The sequence below is a fragment of the Podarcis vaucheri genome (assembly GCF_965113315.1).
Source record: "Podarcis vaucheri genome assembly, chromosome: 16".
In the NCBI taxonomy this organism is placed as follows: domain Eukaryota; kingdom Metazoa; phylum Chordata; class Lepidosauria; order Squamata; family Lacertidae; genus Podarcis; species Podarcis vaucheri.
In genome coordinates, this window is record NC_138754.1 from 9,973,738 (window position 1) to 9,996,152 (window position 22,415).

The following is a 22,415-nucleotide window of genomic DNA, read 5'->3' on the forward strand; positions in this document are numbered from 1 at the left end:
TCTAAGCACTACACACACATCATAGATTTAAAGCACATTATTAAGCCCAAAGAATCCAGAGAACTGTAGTTTTCCCCCCCCCACCGTGCTACAGTTCCCAGCATCCTTTTTTAAAAAAACTACAGTTCCCATGATTCTTTGTGGAAGGGATGGCGCTTTAAATGTGTGTTGTGTCTGCAGCTGGAAGAAGGGAAGGGAGGTGCTGATTTTCATGGAAGCAGTAGCAGTGACAGGCTGTTGAAATAACCTGGAGGGAAAGGATTTGTAGGCCTAGTGCAGGAGGTGAGGCCTGTTAGTAGTAAGTTGTGTGGGGAGTGTATGGACTCGGAGCACAGAGCCCCCTATAGGTATGGAAAGGTATTGAGACAGCAATATCGGTCCTGGCCATTGGCTGCCCTGTCAGCATGAAGCCTCGGGATTGGCTGGGACTTGTTATAAAACTCTTCAGGCCTCCTCCCCATATTCCACAGAGGAATCTCTGGGAGCTGATGTGGTGTCTGACAAGGCCCACATTCACACCATACATTTAAAGCACTGCAATACCACTTTAAACAGCCATGGGTCCGTCCCCCCCATGAATTCTGGGAGTTGTAGTTTAAGGGTGCTGAGAGTTGCTATGAGATCCCTCTTCTCCCCAAGCTGTAATTCCCCAGTTCCCGGGGAAGAGGGATTGATTGCTAAGCCACTTTGCAAATTGTTGCTCTGGGAGGGGAATCCTAACAATTCTCAGCACCCTTAACAAACTACAGCTTTAAATGTACGGTGTGAAGGTAGCCAAGGACATTATTGGGTGGGGTGAGACCTGGGTTCAAATCCCTGCTCTGCCATGTACTTCAGACCCTCCAAGTCTCCCTGTTTTCCAGGGGCAGTCTGGATTTACAGAAGCCGTCCCAGTTTCTCATTTTATCCCAGAATGTCCACTTCTCCTTAGGATGTCCCTGTTTTCATCGGATAAATGTTGGAGGGTCTGGTACCTCACCATGTGACCTTGAGCCAAATGTTCTTTCTCAACTGAACCTCACAGGGTTGTTGTGAGGCTTAAATGGTGGCCAGGGGAAGAGCCATATACCGTATTTTTCGCTCTATAACACGCACCCGACCATAACACGCACGTAGTTTTTAGAGGAGGAAAATCCGTAGGCATGCCACCCGTAGGCATTCCCTCCATAACACGCACAGACATTTCCCCTTACTTTTTAGGAGGAAAAAAGTGAGTGTTATGGTGCAAAAAATACGGTATATAGCCTTGTTCTCTGTGGATAGATGAAATTGGAAAGTCCTTGGTGCTTGTAAAATCCCTTTTTTTACTCCAAAGGTGTTTGCCTTTGTACCAACACACACACACACACACCCCATTGCATGTCGCTCAAAGCTTTTTGTTCACTTAACCACACGCTGTACACCTTTGGAGTGAAGAAAGACATGACCTTTCAAAATGGATTGGAACTGGTTTTGAAAAACCTGTGTTGTTTGCAGAGGTTCAGGTCTGCAACCAGACCACCTCTGCCACGCTTGCAAATGTTCCATCCATCTGTCCTGCAGAGCCTTCAGAAGCTGCCTTGTGCTTATAGCAAGCTGATCGCACTCAATTTCTATTTTTATATATCATGTCTGAAATGTGTCAGCCCTCCTGCTCGGCCCTCTGGGTTTCAGAGTCTTTTGAAACTTAGGAATGCTTTAGCTCACAGATGAACCTCTTTGCACAGCTAAAAGTCCTGTGGCACCAGGGGGGAAAAACTTAAGCAGGTGGTGATGGCACAAAAGAAAATAGATTGTAGACTAGTTGAATCCGCTTTGTCAAATGCTCGCCTTTGGCAGGCAATTTTATATATTTGGGTGTAAAGTAGAGGGGGTATTGTAAGCCCGTGAGGTTAAAAGGAAATAACAAAGGTGAAAAGTACAAAATGAGAGCTTGCTGGGATACAGCCAGTGACCCATCTAGTTCAGCATCCTATGGTGAGCCAGAAACAAAAGTGGGTAGAGCAAATAATTTCAATTTTACCTTGCTACCGTAGGCTAGATTTCATGTGTGCGCACATCTCCCTCCAGAGAAACAAAATAGTTCAAGGACATGGTATGGCCAGGAAAAAGCACTCGATGAAAGCAGGGCGTGTTTCTGTGAGAGGTGTGGCCTTGGTGAATGTCCTGAGGGCCAGATAAGAGAGACCTAAAGGTAAAGGGACCCCTGACCATTAGGTGCAGTCATGACCGACTCTGGGGTTGCAGCACTCATCTCGCTTTACTGGCCGAGGGAGCCGGCATACAGCTTCCAGGTCATGTGGCCAGCATGACTAAGCCACTTCTGGCGAACCAGAGCAGCGCACGGAAACGCCGTTTACCTTCCCGCCGGAGCGGTACCTATTTATCTACTTGCACTTTGACGTGCTTTCGAACTGCTAGGTTGGCAGGAGCAGGGACCGAGCAACGGGAGCTCACCCCGTCGGGGGATTCAAACCGCCAACCTTCTGGTCGGCAAGTTCTAGGCTCTGTGGTTTAACTCACAGCGCCACTTGCATCCCCAAGAGAGGCTTAGAGGGCTGCATTTGGTCCCAGGGCCTAAGATTCCCCACTCTGGTCTTCTTAAAATGAAGCATTCTACCTCTGTCCCACCCTACCCGCCCTCCAAAAAAATTATTCAAATAGCAAATAGGAACAGCTGGAACATTTGGAAAGCCGGCTCCCTTTCCTGCTGCCTGGAACGTCCCTCCTGCCTTCCGCAGATGAGGCCCTCTGAGCTCGAGCTGTTGACCTTCGCTGCCCTGCCCACTGGGGTTCTTTTGATTAGCTAATTAATTAACTGGCTTTACAAAGGGAGGAAAATTACCCCGGGGAGGGGTGGGGAGAGAAAATTAGCAAAGAGGGCGATGGGTTGGAGGCGAGAGTAAGCCGTGCTTATTGAAATGCCTTTAGGCTGGGTTTCTCCAGAAGAGAAGATGTATGGAAACTACAACCCCACTTGCCAGTTTCAAATAAGGCAGGCACATCCAACTCCCAGTATAAAACTGTAACTCCCAGTATAGAAATACTGGCTTGTGATCTACCCATTGTCAGTACCAAGATTTGTTTTTTTTGGGGGGGGGGGTTGACTAAACTTGTTGAGCCTTTTTTTTAGGGGATTAAAATTGCTGAGCTTTTTTGGGGGGGCCACCTGGGGGGGCCATTGACCAGGGACAACCCCGTGATAGACCAGTAGACAGTGGCGTAGCGTGGGTTGTCAGCACCCGGGGCAAGGCAAGTAATTTGCGCCCCCTAACCCGTGGATTTGCGCCCCCTAACCCTAACCCCCAGATGTTGCGCCCGGTGCGGCCGGCCCCCCTGCACCCCCCATGCTACGCCACTGCCAGTAGATCACGATCGACCGGTTGGACATGCCTGAAATAAGGCTTTGGTCCTATGGTACCACTTTGAACCGCCATGGCTTCCCCCAATGAATCCTGGGAGCTGCGGTTTGCATGGGGTACCAAGAGTTGTGAGGCGACTGCTGTCCTCCCAAAGCTACAATTCCCAGAGTTCCCTGGGAAGAGGGGTTGATTGGGTTAACTGTTCCTGGGAATTGTAGTTTCTTGAGGGACCTCAACATTTCCTCTCCCAGAGCTACAATTCCCAGAGTGGTTTAATAATCAATCCCTCTTCTCTGGGGAACTCAGGGAAGGGAAATGCAGTGGACTTTGTACAATTTTCAGGACCCTAACAAATGACAGCTTCCAGAGCTGTCTTCTTTGAGGGGAAACCATGACGGTTAAAAGTGTTATCACGGTGCTTTAAATGTTCTCGCTGCTGTTTTATTATTATATGCCTCCCATCTGACTGGGTTGCCCCAGCCACTCTGGTTCCCAACAAAATATTAAGAACGCAATAAAGCACCAACCATAAAAAAAACTTCCCTTTACATGTATGGTGTGAATGTGACCTAAGGCAGAGGAATTTGAATTTTCCAGTTACTGTATGTGATTGACTCCCCTACTGAAAAGGGTCAGTCCGGAGATGCCCAGCTGAGTCTGGCTAATCTCAGCGCTCTTATCCTGGGAGCTTTTACCAAAACTGTTGCTATCTCTGCGTGGGATACTGACAAGTCCAGGTGGCCTAATGAAAGTTGATTTGGTGCTCCTACGCAACAGATCTGCTTCCCAAAACAATTGGACTTCTTGCAAGAACAAAAGTGGCTGGGAAGAATGCACTGGAAAGGTGGGAAAATGCTTGCTTGAGGCAGCTAACGACTCTCCTGCAAATAAATCGGCATGGATTCTCAGTAAACAGTTTGTCATGGTCTCACTTCCCCACAAACTCTGTGCAGGCAAATGCTTGAGAAAGAAGGTAATCTGGAAGCCACTTTTATGGATCTGGGAAACGGTTGTATAGCTCAGTGGGTAGAGCATCTGCTTTGCATGCAGAAGGCTGCAATTTCAATCATCAACATCTCCAGGTAGTGTTCAGAAAGCCTCCTGCTGAGGTCGTAGAGTTGCTGTATTCTGAAGAGCAAAAAAAGAAGAAGACACTTTTATGGCCATTCAAGGCAAATAAATTCAACTTGTCCCAAATTTTAGCCCTCGGTTTCTCAGTCTTCAAATCTTAAATTCAGTCCTCCACATCCCACAGCAATTTATTTTTTAAGTTGTCATTTAAATTCATCTGCAGTTAGTGCAAATTTCTCCCAATAAACACATGTAATTTATACTAACTTGGGAAAGCAATTTCCCCAAATTTGCATTCGTATATGTTATTTTCACTAGGAAATTCTCCAATACTGTATATGCATTTCTCTTAATGCTGTTTGTTTGGAGAACTGCGTCGTGAAATTCGGATAAGTGCCAATTTCGAGGGACTGCTGTGTTTTCGCTTCTGGAAGGAGCAAATTTAATAGATCCTGTTTTAAAGGCGTACTGGATTAAAATGTCTCCTTCAACCCTCCTCCTGCCTCAAACTACTGTGTAGAGAGCTGTTGCCGGTCAGTCTGTGCAGACACAGTATGGAGGTAGATGAACCAAGGGCTAAATTCAATTCAATACAATACAATACAGTGTATCTCTCTATGTTCCAGGTCTCAGTCAAGATCAAACTGTAGCCTCTTCCTTTGTTACATCCAAAAACACCTAGATTGCATCATCCTTCGCTGGGAGGTGGGGAGAAGTGTTTTGTTTCCCAGCTATTCAAAAGGCAGGCTACTGAGAACAGTCAGCCAATCTCCCTAACCAAAAACGTTTATGTGCTTGGCAACTGTGCTAGGATGATTAAGTCCGCAACAATCTTCCTGGCTCCATCAAGCCCTCTTCTACAACACAGTCCCAATCTTATGGCAAGGTCTTATATGTACTTGTAATTATCGTGCTTCATCCAATTCCCGTTTTCCGCAAAGTTTACGTATATATGATGCAAGGTCTGAAGAAAGCAGCTGTTTCTTTTCTTCCTGTATCTATTTATTTTTGCTTTCTCCCATAAAACTAGAATTCAGGGATTCTCTCCCTGAATTCAGTCAAATAAAATAATGGAGGAGAGGTTTTTAATAATTATACTTGTATTCCCTGCTCCCCTTTGTCCAAGGAGCCCCACCAAGGCTGCATGATCCACACCATACATTTAAAGCACGCTATTTTCCCCAAATCATAGAATCATAGAGTTGGAAGAGACCACAAGGGCCATCGAGTCCAACCCCCTGCCAAGCAGGAAACAGCATCAGAGCACTCCTGACATATGGTTGTCAAGCCTCTGCTAATAATACTGGGACCTGCAGTTTACCCCTCACTGAGCTGCCAGTAACAAACTACACTTCCCAGGATTCTTTGAGGGTGGGAAAAGGCACTTTAAAGCAGGCAGCCTAACATTTTCCATTATTAGCTAAATAAAGCCTCCAGGTTCAGAGGCAGTATACATTTGAATACTGAACGAGATGGAAAAAACGTCATGACCCAGTATCAGGCTGCATCCCACGTCATTTTAACCTGCACATCTCACAATAAATAAGGTGTAGCTGGAAAATATGACACAGAAAACATGACCAAAGATCCTGCCCCCTCTCTGTTCCACAATCACAGCTGTGCAGGTGTCCTGCTGTCTATATTTTCCAGGCCCCGGGCAACTGCTCCCTGTGTGTTGCAAGCAGTGATATCCTGTACCAAGATGGTTGCCCTCCTGTCAACAGCAAGGCAGAGTCGGGTGATCAAGAGAGGTTGCGGTTGGAATTGCGCAGAGTTTTCTAGAAAAGGGTGAGGAAGAGTTCCAAGGGCCAGAGAGAGAAGTGTCTGGGGGCCACATTTGCATAACCTCCAACATTTCTTCGATGAAAATAGGGACATGCTATTCCATGATGATGAAGATAATAATTTTAATATTTATACGCCACCCATCTGATTGGATTGCCCCAGCCACTCCGGGCAGCTTCCAACACATGAAAACATAATAAAACATTAATACAGTGGTACTCAGGTTAAGAACTTACAGTGGTACCTCGGGTTACATACGTTTCAGGTTACAGACTCCGCTAACCCAGAAATAGTACCCCGGGTTAAGAACTTTGCTTCAGGATGAGAACAGAAATCATGCTCCGGCTGCGCAGCAGCAGCAGGAGGCCCCATTGGCTTCAGGTTAAGAACAGTTTCAGGTTAAGTACGGACCTCCAGAACGAATTAAGTACTTAACCCGAGGTACCACTGTAATTTGTTCTGGAAGTCCGTTCTTAACCTGAAACTGTTCTTAACCTGAGGTACCACTTTAGCCAATGGGACCTCCCACTGCTGCTGTGCCGCTGCCGTGCAATTTCTGTTCTCATCCTGAAGCAAAGTTCTTACTTCTGGGTTAGTGGAGTCTGTAACCTGAAGCGTCCGTAACCTGAGGTACCACTGTATATATGTATTTTTAAAAACTTCCCTATACAGGGCTGTCTTCAGAAGTGTTGGTGCTGACCTTTAAAGCCCTAAACGGCCTCGGTCCAGTATACCTGAAGGAGCGTCTCCACCCCCATCGTTCTGCCCGGACACTGAGGTCCAGCTCCGAGGGCCTTCTGGCGGTTCCCTCACTGCGAGAAGCCAAGCTACAGGGAACCAGGCAGAGGGCCTTCTCGGTGGTGGCACCCGCCATGTGGAACGCCCTCCCACCAGATGTCAAAGAGAACAACAACTACCAGACTTTTAGAAGACATCTGAAGGCAGCCCTGTTTAGGGAAGCTTTTAATGTTTGATGTATCACAGTATTTTAATATTCTTTTGGAAGCCGCCCAGAGTGGCTGGGGAAACCCAGCCAGATGGGCGGGGTATAAATAATAAATTATTATTATTATTATTATTATTATTATTATTATTATTATTCAGGTGTCTTCTAATGGTTGTATAGTTACTGATCTCCTTTGCTCGGGGGGTTGCATAACTCCATCGCCTGCAACATTTCTCCGATGAAAAATAGGGAGGTCCTAGGGGAAAGCAGGACATTCAGGGATCAGATCAGCAACTGGGATGGCTTCTGTAAATCACTGGAAAATAGGGACATTTCGAGGGACTGCATTTGGCCTAACCTGAGGTTCTAGTGCTATGAGATGGGGCGCAAGATCTCTCTCCACTCACACAGACGGATGATGTCACAAACCTCTGCCATGTTCCTCCTCGGCTGAGTTCCTCCCTCACCACCAAAAGAAAACAAGGAGCCAAAATGTTTGACTTGTTCTTTGTGTACAAAATGTTGTCATTGCTGCTTCTCAAGCCTGTAGACTTTTTTTGGGTTCCCACAGTGCGCCGGCACTGAGCCAGGTCAGTCTCAGCACTGGTCTAACCGGCACGGCAATTATAATGTTGTGGCATAAGTAGCAGCTAGATGAGCATGACAGACGCGGAGGAATGAGTGTGGAGGTTAGGCTGACTTGGACGATCAGGCAGTTTACGGAACACCAAAGTATTTTTATGGAATAAACCTACTAGACACTCGTCACCTAAAGGTCTGCATGCAGCTCACATGAAAGAAAAATACAGGCCCATACATAATACCATGATGACATATGCTTCAACATTTTCCCAATGAAAATAGGGACATCCAAAGGAAAAGGGACGCGGGTGGCGCTGTGGGTTAAACCACAGAGCCTAGGACTTGCTGATCAGAAGGTTGGCGGTTCACATCCCCGCGACGGGGTGAGCTCCCGTTGCTCGGTCCCTGCTCCTGCCAACCTAGCAGTTCGAAAGCACGTCAAAGTGCAAGTAGATAAATAGGTACCGCTCCGGCGGGAAGTAAACAGCGTTTCTGTGCGCTGCTCTGGTTCGCCAGAAATGGCTTAGTCATGCTGGCCACATGTCCCGGAAGCTGTACGCCGGCTCCCTCGGCCAATAAAGCGAGATGAGTGCCGCAACCCCAGAGTCGGCCACTACTGGACCTAATGGTCAGGGGTCCCTTTATCTTTTAATGTGGGGCGGGGGGGAGAGCTGGGAGAATAATACAGACAGGAGTGCCTGGCGTGCTCTGGTCCATGGGGTCACGAAGTGTCGGACACGACTAAACAACTAAACAACAACAACCTCAGGTTAAATACTTAATTTGTTCCGGAGGTCCGTACTTAAGCTGAAACTGTTCTTAACCTGAAGCACCACTTTAGCTAATGGGGCCTCCTGCTGCCGCCGCGCCGCCGGAGCACGATTTCTGTTCTCATCCTGAAGCAAAGTTCTTAACCTGAAGCACTATTTCTGGGTTAGTGGAGTCTGTAACCTGAAGCGTATGTAACCTGAGGTACCACTGTACGTTAATATTTCATGTAACATGCAACGTATTGAAAAACGAAAACCCCATAAGCAGTAACCAATAACATTAGTGAAACTCAAAGACTAGACAAAGCAATATTCCAACCCACAAAACCTCAACCCCTTTGCGAGTCCAAAAACCAAATCACTTCGACCCAACAATTCCCACCCCCCTTAACCTTCCCACCCCACCCAGAAGTCTGGCGTCAGGCTAGCTGCCGCAGATCAGCAGTGGGTGGGCCAAGGGTCCATGCCCCTCAGCTGTCCCGTTTTAAACGGGACATCCCAGATTTACAGAAGCCACCCCGGCTTCTGATTGGATCCCAGAACGTCCCAGTTTTTGTATTTGTGGCTCTTTTTTTGTTTTTGTGACTGTGTGGAACCCATTTCAGCTACTGATTGATTGATTGATTGTGTGTGTGACTGCAGTACATTGTTTATTGCTTTCCTTTTATGGACCCATGGTCTCGTTAGATAGTTAAATTCATTAAATTGCTGTTTTAGGGGTTGTTTTTAAAAGTCTGGAACAGATTGATCCGTTTTGCATTACTTTATATGGGAAAGCGTGCCTTGGTTTTGGAACGTTTTGGTTTTGGAACGGACTTCCGGAACGGATTAAGTTTGAGAACCAAGGTCCACTGCACTTATTCTTCAAAATAAAATGAGGACGATCCTCAGCCTCTACGTGGGTCGCAGAACGTGTAAAGTTTGTGGGAAATTGGGGCTCCGGAGTTATTTTCTCTACAAGCGAAGATGAAAGCGTTTGAGACTACTTTTTTGTCTGGGAAAAACTCTGACTATGGGGAACACCTTGACTGAGGTTTAAGAAAAGGATGTCTGGTGTGGAGGAAGGGCACTGAGTGAGAATTCATCTCTCTCTCATCAAACCAGATGAAACTCAGTTCAGGAGAGTCGGGCAAGATAAGCGAAAAGGGGGGGAAGCCTTCTTCACACAATGCATAATTAACGTGGAATTTGTTTCAACAAGGTGTGGCGATGGAAAACAGGCTCAGATGCCTTATGAAAGTGGATCAGACAATTCAGGGAGGTGGAGAGAGATGGAGGGTGCTAGGAAAACTCAGCAGAGCTTCCATGTGCAGGGGCAGACTACCAGATTGCTGAGAGGGGTGGGCATGCGCAGGAGAGGCAAATTGTGTCTCCTGCTTTTGTGGGCTTTGCCAGAGGCGCCTGGTCCCCTCTCTGCACTCATCGGCCAGTGTTTGCTGTTAGTAAGAAGGATATTATCCGTAGGTAGCGCAGGTGGCGCTGTGGGTTAAACCACAGAGCCCAGGACTTGCCAATCAGAAGGTTGGCAGTTCGAATTCCCGCGACGGGGTGAGCTCCCGTTGCTCAGTTCCTGCTCCTGCTAACCTAGCAGTTCAAAAGCACGTCAAAAGTGCAAGTAGATAAATAGGTACCACTCCAGTGGGAAGGTAAAAGGCGCTTCCGTGCTTCTCTGGTTCACCAGAAGCGGCTTAGTCCTGCTGGCCACATGACCCAGAAGCTGTACGCCGGCTCCCTCGGCCAATAAAGCGAGATGAGCGCTGCAACCCCAAAGTCGGTCACGACTGGACCTAATGGTCAGGGGTCCCTTTACCTTTACCTTTTTAGCTCAGTTAGAAGAGCATGAGACTCTTAACCTCAGGGTTGTGGGTTCGAGTTCGACATTGGGCAAAAGATTCTTGTATGGCAGAGGGTTAGACTAGATGACTCTCTACAATTCTACGAACTTACAATTCTACTTACAATTCTACGAACTTGTTATTTTTCAAACCCCCTACCCCCTGCCGTGGATCAGCATAGCTATCTAAAACCCCACCCACCCAGGCCTTGTATTTTGGGGTGGGTGGGGGGTGGGGGTGTTGAATAAAAGGAACATATCAACCCAGCTAGTTCCCTTTGGTGGCTGTCAATTACATCCCCCAAGAATTTTCAAAAGCATTTGCTTCAAATGAGACATTTTTTTAATATATTTAAAAAAACACCCCAGAATGCACATTATTTTTCATAATGCATGTTATCATAACTTTGAACAGTTTTTGACGCCTCAGCCAGCCGTTCCCGAACGCTAAATTATTCAGACCTTCAAAATTCATTAGCACAGCGACAAGGTTGCGAGATTCTGTTCGCAGGTAAGTGAGGCGCCGCTTGTTGCGGTGGGTGGAAGGGAAGAGACGAGGCGCTTTGCCACTAATTCAGGTTTTTAAAATTAGGTAAGATTTCAGGGCAGGGTGAGGAAGAGAGGGTGTGTGCATTTCCCCCCATCTGATGATAATTTCCAGGGGGAAAGAGAGGGGTGTTTTTCCTCCCTCTGATGATAATTTCCAAGGAAAGGCCAAACAGAATGATCGTGGGGAGCAGCAGCTCCCCCCGTGAAGAAAGCTTACAAAATATGCGGCTTTTAAAAAGGTCGTCTCAGCAGCATCAGTATTTCGCAAGAGAGATGTCAAGCACGTGCCTGGAAATTTAGGTTTGTGCAATTAAAGTGGATTAATGTTTGCAGCCGGTCCAGCACAACAAATCCACTTTTAAAAAACAACAACACTTTTTGTGGTTAGGGAAGGTAATGGGAAAGAACCTGAGACGCAAGCAAAATTGGATGAAGTCTCGCGGTCTTATGCCCTCCCTGCAAACAAATCAGAACAAATCCTCAACAAAAAGATCAGGCAATAGGCCACATTCACTCCATATATTTAAAGCACTATCATACCACTTTAAACAGTTGCTCACCAACGTTTCCCAGAAACTGTAGTTTGTTAAGGGTGTTGCAAGTTGTGAGGAGACAGCCCTATTCCCCTCGCAGAGATGCAATTCCCAAATTCCCCTGGGAATAATAATAATAATAATAATAATAATAATAATAATAATAATAAATTTTTATTTATCTCCCGCCCGCCCCCAGCCGAAGCCGGGCTCAGGGCGGCTAACAACAATAAAATAATACAACATTTTAAAATCATTTCATTATAAAATTAATTCAAATCAAATTGATGGCAACCATTGGGCTAGAGTTCTGTGAAGATTGCCAAAGGAGGGAGTCAGGCTGTGCCCTGGCCAAAGGCCTGGTGGAACAGCTCTGTTCTTGCAGGCCCTGCGGAAAGAGGTCAAGTCCCCTGGGAAGAGACATTGATTGTTAAATCACTCTGGGAATTGTAGCTTTGGGAGGTGAACAGGGGGGTCTCCAAACAGGTCTCTGCACCCTCAACAAACTACAGTGGTGGACCCATTAGCTAAAGTGGTGCTTCAGGTTAAGAACAGTTTCAGATTAAGAACAGACTTCTAGAATGAATTACAGTGGTGCCCCGCAAGACGAATGCCTCGCAAGACGGAAAACCCGCTAGACGAAAGGGTTTTCCGTTTTGGAGGTGCTTCGCAAAGCGAATTTCCTATGGGCTTGCTTCGCAAGACGAAAATGTCTTGCGAGTTCCTGCGGGGTTCCCCCCCCTTTTTCCCAAGCCGCTAAGCCGCTTATCAGCTGATCCTAAGCCGCTAAACCGCTTAACAGCTGATCCGCTAAGCCGCTTATCAGCTGATCCGCTAAGCCGCTTAACAGCTGATCCGCTAAGCCGCTAAACCGCTAATAGCGCTAATCCGCTAAGCCGCTAATGGGCTTGCTTCGCAAGACGGAAAAAACCGCAAGACGAAGAGACTCGCGGAACGGATTATTTTCGTGTTGCGAGGCACCACTGTACAGTTCTCAAGATTCTTTGGGAGAAACCATGACTGCTAAGGGTGTGGAGACTTGTTAGAAGATCCTTATTCAACCCCCCCCCCCCAAATATGCAGTTCCCAAAGGGGTTTAACAATCAAGCCCTCTTCTCAGGCAACTCTGAAAATTGTTAACTCTGTGAGGGGAACAGGGACCACCTAGTACGTAACTCTCAGCAACTATATCAAATTGCAGCTCCCAGAATCCTTTGGGGGAAGCCATGATGGTTTAATGTGCTCTCACACCAGACGTTCAAAGCATCATCCACCCACCCTCAAAATGAATTATGGAAACTGTAGTTTGTTATAGGTGCAGAGAATTATAGCTTTGTCGGGGGCGAACTACAGTTCCTATGATCATTTGAGGGGACAATGGCAAAGTGCAAATTTCAAAGGGTGGCTGTGTTTGTTGATTCAGAAAGTACAAATCAAAAAAAGCCTACCTCTAAATGCAAACTGAATCTAATTTATCCCTCACCTCAGCTGACCACTGTTGGAAACTGGATCCTGGGTTAGGTGGAACATTTGGTCCTATATATCCAGGCAACCTGTTTGCTGTTGTGCCAGGCAAATTAAAGCTTGGCTTGCGACGCCAGTATACAAATTTGGCACAGGGTGTACGCAACATGAAGCGAAAAGGCGCTGTGTGCCTATGAAACAGGCGCAGGTGGGAGAGAAAGGAATGTCCTTTGATCCTACCTTTGTTCCCAGAGGCCCTTTGAGTTCCTTGCCAAAACTTCACTTTTAACTTCCCACTGCTGGGATCACCGCAGGGAATTATTCTCATGTTCCATGGAAGGCAGAACTGTCATGATGAGACCTACACGGCAGGGCTGCTAGTAAGATCTTTGAAAGATTCAGGGTCACAAGACCAGGACACAAATTGGCAAAACATTTAAAGATGCTAATATCTCTCTCTCTCTCTCTTTAAATATAAATAATATAAATATATAGTGTGTGTAGGTAGGTAGGTAGGTATACCTACATTTTAGGGGGAAATTTGTCTGCCTTGGTGAATCTGGGCATCTCTTAAAATACCATCACCAAATTTTGCATGGTATTTCCTGAGATCAAGGTGCAACTTTTTGTCTACTTTTGATGCAAACAGATGCTGTTTTGAATCAATACGGTCGACTGAATCTTTCAAACTGGACTATTTTAACCCTTGATTTCAAAACTGTACTGATTCCCCCCTGCTCCCCCCCCTTCTTAGAATTCTCAAGCCATGGTGAGTACAGTGGTACCTCGGGTTAAGTACTTAATTCGTTCCGGAGGTCCGTTCTTAACCTGAAACTGTTCTTAACCTGAAGCACCACTTTAGCTAATGGGGCCTCCTGTTGCTGCCGCGCCGCCAGAGCACGATTTCTGTTCTCATCCTGAAGCAAAGTTCTTAACCTGAAGCACTATTTCTGTAAACTGAAGAGTCTGTAACCCGAGGTACCACTGTATGTGGCTGCTAGTTCTATATACAGAATGTGTGTGTGTTGTGTGTCTGTATTATATTTATCCTGGGATGTGTGGGGTGTTAGGGGAAGGGTAGCACTGGTGTGTGTGTGTGTGTGTGTGTGTGTGTGCGCGCGTGCGCGCACCACGGAGGAGTTTTATGCTCCAAAGCTAAGCCTTTAGGAACATCTGCGATCAAACGGTGCTTCCTTTTCAAGAGAACAGGGTGAAAGTTCTTTTACAGACAATGGAACTCCTAAGGAAACTTCAGTCACTCTGAAATAAGATATTGGAGCGCTCCAAATCATTTGCCCATAACATGCACAGGTAAACTAGTAGATCTGGCTCAAAGGCCACACATGGAGATCTACATGCATCACAGCAATGCCTCCCTAGTTGCGATTATTGCATAATTAGAAGGTTATTGTGCAGCCTTAGAAGGCTGTATAATTTTCGAAGGGGGTGTTGCTGAAGGGACCCCGTTTTTATGAATTTGCCATTACACAACTGGGCACAAAGGCAGCGACATCTTTTCCCTAGCAGCTGGCATTTGGAGGTAGACTCCCTCAGGGCATGGAGGTTCTACTTAACTAGCACAACTTATTAGCTTTGCGGTGTGTGGCGACGATTAAGAAAAAGAAAAAGAAAACTGCCAATGGGGAACACACCTTTGATGATAATATTAATCTGCAGCAAGGTTATGAGTGGTGGAGAAAGTGAGTGGGAATATTTTCCCTTACCTCATTTTACAAACAGCAGGGAACACCCATCCCTAAAGAGAGGCTGCAGGTTTAAGATCACAGTGTAGAAAAGAGAATCGATTGCCCTTGATTATGGAGAGTGTATTATGTGCTTTTATATAAGGGGGAGATGAACATGTGGGGTTGGTAGCCAGCTAGGCCCTACTCAGAGTAGACCTGTTGACATTCACGGACCTAAGCTAGTTGTTTCCATTCATTCTGATGGTCTTACTCTGAGTAGGACTGGCAAAAGCTAGAAGTCTTTATTCCCGAAACCAATAGCTTTGCCTGCAAAGGTCCACTGGCCTGATCCTGGAGTCCTCGTCAGGGAAAGGGCTTTTCTGGTCCTCACAAAAACAAGGGCAGTTTAATCTGTGTGCAAGGACAGATTCCCCTCTTTCCATAGTGCTGCAACAGCTTTCGTCTGCCGAAAGCTTAAGAAATAGTTGCGTCATTACGTGCTTCAGTCTCCTCCGGCGTTGCCCAATTAACTCCAAAGCATTTCACAGCCTGGAAGCAATCTGCTGATGGTTCTGTTGTCGAGCTGCAAGAGCAGAAAACTGATATGGATACCGAATCCATGTGTGCTGAGGTGAAGAGGCAAAGAGATGTAAAATCAGGATGCTTGGGTGAGCCCCTCTTTACGTCAGTCCAGGCCAGACTCTGATCACAGCCACATCTTGATTTAAAGCAACATCATACCACATTTAAAGTACCATCATACCACTTTTTTTAAAAAAGGCATCGTTTAGAAGAGAATAAGAATAAGAATATCTTTATTGTCATTGCCCCCTTTGGGGACAACGAAATTACTTGACTGCTCCATAAAAACACTAATTAAACAATACAGTATAATACAGCAAGGAAGATTAGATGACTTTCAAAGTCCAGGCTTCCCATTCAGGGCCGAGATCGCTCTGGAGAAGAAGCTGTTCTTAAGACGGCTTGTTCTTGTCTTCATCGTTCTGTATCTCCGTCCCAACAGCAAGAGCTTGAAGAGACAGTGACCAGGATGCGATGGATCTTTTACTATGTCCAGTGCCTTCCTATGGCACCTTGTGGCATAAATCTGCTCTAAGGTGGAGAGTGGGCAGCCAACAATGCTCTCTGCTGCCTTAACAACCCTGCACAACCCCATCCTGTCCTGGGCAGTACAGCTTCCGTACCACACACATAAGCCATAAGTGAGCACGCTCTCAATGGCACAGTGATAGAAGGCAAGCAGCAGTTTCTGCGGAAGATGGTTTTTCCTTAGTATTCTCAAAAAGTACAGTCTCTGCTGCGCCTTCTTCACAAGCCCCCTTGTGTTGACACTCCAGGACACTCTCCCCAAAGTCTCCTGGGAACTGTAGTTTGAGGGCGCTGAGAGTTGCTAGGAGAGCCCCCTATTCCCCTTGGAGAGCTACAATTCCCAGAGCTCCCTGAAAAAGGGATTGATTTGTACGCCCCTCTGAGAATTGTAGCTCTGTGAGGGGGAATTCTCAGCTCCCTCAAGAAACTACAGTTCCCAGTGGGGGGGGCAAGCACAACTGTTTTAAACTAGCACAATATTGCTTAGTGCAGATGAGGGCCTAAGCTCACACTCCATTGGAATGAATGGGTCTAACTTAGGTCCTGCCCATTATTACGAATGGGTTTCCTCAGAGAAGGGCAGACACTTGTACTCTTTGACAACAAAGAACCCTGGCTTGTCTCCAGCTAGATTCTACTAAAAACAGACCTATTAAAACGTACGGACCTAAGTAAGCCATGTTGTTTCACTTCAAGGGGGGTCTACTCTGAGCAGCAAAAGAGTCAACCGCTCTTCCCAGGGCATTCTGGGAATCCTTCTCTTTGCTTTGAGAAAGAAAACAGCAACAACATGAGGGCTGAAGGAGAAAGCAAACACACATATTTATAAAGATGTGTGCAGTCGGGAGGGCGCTGCCCATGCAAACTACACCCCAGGAAGTTTAGCTTTTACCAAATATATAATTAGCTTGTGGTACTCCGGGCCGCGGGGTTATTCAGAGGGTAAAAGCATATGGGTTGTGTTTTTGTTTTTAAACGGGAAGGGAAAAGTGGCGACAGCGAGGAGCAGATGGACGGATGGAAGAGTCTGGCAAGGTCATTTCAGGCCACAAGCTTTGATTGATACAGTGGTACCTCGGTTGAAGAATAGCCCTGTTTATGAACTATTTGGTTTACGAACTCCACAAAACCGGAAGTAGCGTCCCGGTTTGCGAACTTTACCAGCAATGACTAACCTAGACAGCATCTTAAAAAGCAGAGACATCACCTTGCCAACAAAGGCCCATATAGTTAAAGCTACGGTTTCCCCAGTACAGTGGTACCTCGGGTTAAGTACTTAATTCGTTCCGGAGGTCCGTTCTTAACTTGAAACTGTTCTTAACCTGAGGCACCATTTTAGCTAATGGGGCCTCCTGCTGCTGCCGCGCCACCGGAGCACGATTTCTGTTCTCATCCTGAAGCAAAGTTCTTAACCTGAAGCACTATTTCTGGGTTAGCGGAGTCTGTAACCTGAAGTGTATGTAACCTGAGGTACCACTGTAGTGATGTATGGAAGTGAGAGCTGGACTATAAAGAAGGCTGATGGCCGAAGAATTGTTGCTTTTGAATGATGGTGCTGGAGGAGACTCTTGAGAGTCCCATGGACTGCAAGAAGATCAAACCTCTCCATTCTGAAGGAAATCAGCACTGAGTGCTCACTGGAAGGACAGATCCTGAAGCTGAGGCTCCAATATTTTGGCCACCTCGTGAGAAGAGAAGACTCCGTGGAAAAGACCCTGATGTTGGGAAGGATGGAGGGCACAAGGAGAAGGGGACGACAGAGGACGAGATGGTTGGGCAGCGTTCTCGAAGCTACCAGCATGAATTTGACCAAACTGGGAGGCAGTGGAAGACAGGAGTGCCTGGCGTGCTCTGGTCCAGGGGGTCACGAAGAGTCAGACACGACTAAATGACTAAACAACAACAACAACAATGAACAGAAACCGAACTGTGGAAAGGCACCAGCAGTGGGAGGCCTCATTAGGGAAAGCGCACCTCGGTTTAAGAACGGACTTCCAGAATGGATTAAGTTCGTAAACCGAGGTACCACTGTAGATTAATCAACGGAAGCTTTTCCATTGGTTTTGAACCAGGGCTATTTTTTGGCCCGTCTGGATTGATTAACCTGAGGCTTTAGGCCCCGTCTAATTTTTTTTTGGGGGGGGGGGGCTCTAGTGACTTGCGTTCCCCATGGGGAACTTCCTAGAGCGGCTGATCCCAGCAGGACTCGCTGTCGGCAATGACAGCGAGTCCCGCTTGCAAAGGAAACTCCAGTAGCTGCCTTTAAGCTCCCGTTGTTCCTTCATACTTACCAGCTCCACACCTGACATCGCAGATTATGTCAGGTGTGGGGAAAGTGGGGGTGAACCGGAAAAAAACAGCCCCACAGGCTTCATAGGGATCCAGTGGACCAGAGGCAACCAGCCCCTGTCTGCTACATCTCCCTGAGAACAAGAGTATATCTCCAAAAACAACTCTTTGGCCATGTTGTTGTTGTTTAGTCATTTAGTCGTGTCCGACTCTTTGTGACGCCATGGACCAGAACACGCCAGGCACTCCTGTCTTCCACTGCTTCCTGCAGTTTGGTCAGACTCATGTTTGTAGCTTTGAGAACACTGTCCAACCATCTCTGTTGTCCCCTTCTCCTTGTGCCCTCCATCTTTCCCAGCATCAGGGTCTTTTCCAGGGAGTCTTCTCTTCTCATGAGGTGGCCAAAGTCTTGGAGCCTCAGCTTCAGGATCTGTCCTTCCAGTGAGCGCTCAGGGCTGATTCCCTTCAGAATGGAGAGGTTTGATCTTCTTGCAGTCCATGGGACTCTCAAGAGTCTCCTCCAGCACCATCATTCAAAAGCATCCATTCTTCGGTGATCAGCCTTCTTTATGGTCTAGCTCTCACTTCCATACATCACTACTGGGAAAACCATAGCTTTAACTATACGGACCTTTGTCGGCAAGGTGATGTCTCTGCTTTTTAAGCTGCTGTCTAGGTTTGTAATTGCTTTTCTCCCAAGAAGCAGGCGTCTTTTAATTTCGTGACTGCTGTTACCATCTGCAGTGATCATGGAAAGAAAGTGAAATCTCTCACTGCCTCCATTTCTTTCCCTTCTTTGGCCATATCCACTTTAAAAAAGCTAAGATACCACTTATGGCTTCTCTCTCCCCCACCCCAATAATTCTGGGAATGGCAGTTTTCTAAAAGAGCTGAGAATTTTTAGGAGAACCCTGCCCCCCAGAGCTAAAATTCCCACAATGGCCTAACAATCAACCCCTTCCCAATTTGTGAATTGCAGCTCCTTCAGTGGAATAGAAGGGGTCTCCTAACAGCTCTTAGAACCCTTTCATATGAAGTGGCCTTTAGGGTGCAATCCAATTCATACTTACCTGGGAGGGAGAATCTGTCCATTTCATTTTCTCTCAGCTTCTCATGTCTCCAAGCTTCAATTCATTTCCTCACATCTCCAAAGCACTTTGCAATTTATTTATTTATTTATTTTTAAAAAGTCCTCACCAGTATTTTAGTTTGGGATTCTCCTAAAGACGTACATTTTTGGAAACAAGTTTGTCTAACAGACACATTTTTTGCAAAAGGCCTTCCCCCAAATATAAAGCGTTTTTGGTATGTTAGCGTTGCTAATGGATATTGTACACTCTCTACCATGTGAGATTCACTTCTGTACACATTACTAGGCTACAAAACGGCCTTGCAAAATTCAGAGCATTGCAGATTTCATCAGACAATTCTGAGTTTTGGTTCGTGCATTGATTTAGAAAGTGCAGATTAGATAAGTTTGTCTGGAACCCAATTTCTTCCCCATCCCTACTTGAGCCTTACTTCTGAGTAAATGCACGTATCATGGCATTGTGGGTCCAGGAATGCTTATTCCATAAAGAAGCTCATTTGTTTCTAAGGGATCACAAGGTTTTTTTAACATCTGTGCTGAGGTTTGGGCTACATTCACCATTCCCTCTATATCTGGGGTTTCATGGTTAGCGCTTTTCCATATGTAGCCAAAATGGCACTGTCCGAGCAAGGTTGGAGGAAGGTTCCCAGAAACACAGCAAATATTCCCCCTTCCCCAACATTAAGGAGGGGACAGAAACCCCAAAACAGCCCAGTGAGGAATGAGCAATGCTCACAGACTGCTGGAAATTGGGGTGGAGAGGGGGGAAAGTAGGGCGGAATGGAGTATCGTAGAGAAGGGCAGGACTGACAGGCCGGTACCTGCACTGCAACGTTTGGTTGCAGATCCCGCTCACATTCACTAAACAGAACTGCTGAACGGATGGATTGGACCGTCCATAGGCAGCCTAAGCATTTTGGAATGGGTCGACAGAAAAACGAGAGGGAGAATCGATCTGTCCTTCCATCGCATCAAAGCCATTTCTGCCACGAACTGGGAGTGGACGGCAGCGGGCTAACTTTGCCTCCCCTGCCCTCTCCCAGTCGCCCCAATTCCTGACGGCTTCTCCGCCAAGCATCTCGTAATGAGCAGTGTGAAGAGACAGGATGCCAGACTGGAAAGACCAGAGGACAAGCCCTGGCTGGAAGTGACTCTACCTTGCGACTATGCCGCTGCGTGACTCGAACGCAGAACCTGTCAGGCTCAACCTCAACGGCCCTAAGCTCAGGCAAGTCACTTTCTCTCTGCCTATTTCTCAACTGTCAAACGAGGATCACAGCATACCTAAGCCTGGAATGCTGTTTGCTGTCATCCGGGTGTCATTCAAAGGCTCGTGTGTGTTAATTTCATATAAGTTGCTTACAGATTGGAGTGAAGACTTCCCATTTTACAAAGCTAGGTGCTATCTACTAAGGCAGGCTCTGAGGATGTACAGAGTGGTTTTCTCATCCCAAATCGCCCATACACTTTGAGTAAGAGGATCAAAAGATGAGATCTTGTGTCAAGTCTATGGCCTAACACAGGCATAGGCAAACTCAGCCCTCCAGCTGTTTTGGGACTACAACTCCCATCTTCCCTAGCTAACAGGACCAGTGGTCAGGGATGATGGGAGTTGTAGTCCCAAAGCATCTGGAGGGCAGAGTTTGCCTATGCCTGGCCTAACAGCTGCTCCAGCAGTCGGGGTAATCATATAATAAAAGTCCATTTTAATATTGTTGATTGCCTTGGAATCTTACGATAATGAGCTAAGGGCATATAATATCTATGCACAGTAAGTTTTATTTTTGAAACTACAGTATTAAAATATTACCAGAATGACTACAGCGCAAGGAATCCTGGTTACATAATAAATGCATATGATAAAGGAAACTTGTGACTTCAAGTCATTTTTGTGGACAGATGGGTTTTATTTTGCTGCTGGTAAACAGCAGACACCTGACTGGCTCTTTTGTCTTTCCTTTCTCTATACTTTTTCAACGCAGCTGTTATGTGCTCATAATTTATTTTCCAGCTCCAATATCGAGCGCAGTCGATTCGCAATCTCCATTGCTTAGCGTAGCCGATCCTAGCAGCCGTCTTCAAAACGGGATCTTGATGATTATTTGGTACATCTTTCATACAGTGTAATAGAAATATTGACGGGCCTAAAGATAATTCTAGTCCAGGGAACACCACTTTATGCCCAAAATAATCTGGACAGTTAAAGACTCTAGGCTCCTTGCAGGCAGGGACCTGCGGCCTGGGTGTTACTGTGTACACTGAATGTGCTGCATTGAATCAAAGGACCATAGCTCAGGGGTTCCTGATTCAAGATCCCAGGTTCAATATCCAGATAGGGCTGGGAAAGTATCCTGTTTGAAATCCTAGAGAACCACTGCCAGTCAGTACAAGCATTATTGAGGTAGATGGACCAATAATCTGATTCTGTATAAGGAAGCCTTCTAGGTTCCTATGTATATACAGTTGTTGTTGTTTAGTTGTGTCCGACTCTTCGTGACCCCATGGACCAGAGCACGCCAGGCACTCCTGTCTTCCACTGCCTCCTGCAGTTTGGTCAAACTCATGCTGGTAGCTTCGAGAACACTGTCCAACCATCTCGTCCTCTGCCGTCGCCTTCTCCTTGTACCCTCTATCTTTCCCAGCATCAGGGTCTTTTCCAGGGAGTCTTCTCTTCTCATGAGGTGGCCAAAGTCTTGGAGCCTCAGCTTCAGGATCTGTCCTTCCAGTGAGCACTCAGGGCAGATTTCCTTCAGAATGGATGCGTTTGATCTTCTTGCAGTCCATGGGACTCTCAAGAGTCTCCTCCCACACCATAATTCAAAAGCATCCATTCTTCGGCGATCAGCCTTCTTTATGGTCCAGCTCTCACTTCCATACATCACTACTGGGAAAACCATAGCTTTAACTATACGGACCTTTGTCGGCAAGGTGATGTCTCTGCTTTTTAAGATGCTGTCTAGGTTTGCCATCGCCTTTCTCCCAAGGAGCAGGCGTCTTTTAATTTTGTGGCTGCTGTCACCATCTGCAGTGATCATGGAGCCCACGAAAGGAACAAGAGTTTCTGGGGCTTAAAGGTAGAGCTTAGCTCAAAGGCCTACCCTCAAAATCTGTTTCATTTTCCTGCCCATGGGATTTTAAAAAGTGGGGGTGGGGGGAGAAATAGGTGGTGGGGCTTCTGGAGGAATTAATTGGTCCTGGGACTTTGTCATCAAGGCTCCATCCTGCTGTTCCTTTTCTCCTGCCTCCCCTTAAACAAACACGCAGTATTAAGAGTTTTAGCAAGCGAGACAATTGGCTTGAACAAAGCGTTAAGCAGCCTAAGACAACAGATCGATATGGAACACAACCAAACACAATAACAACGGA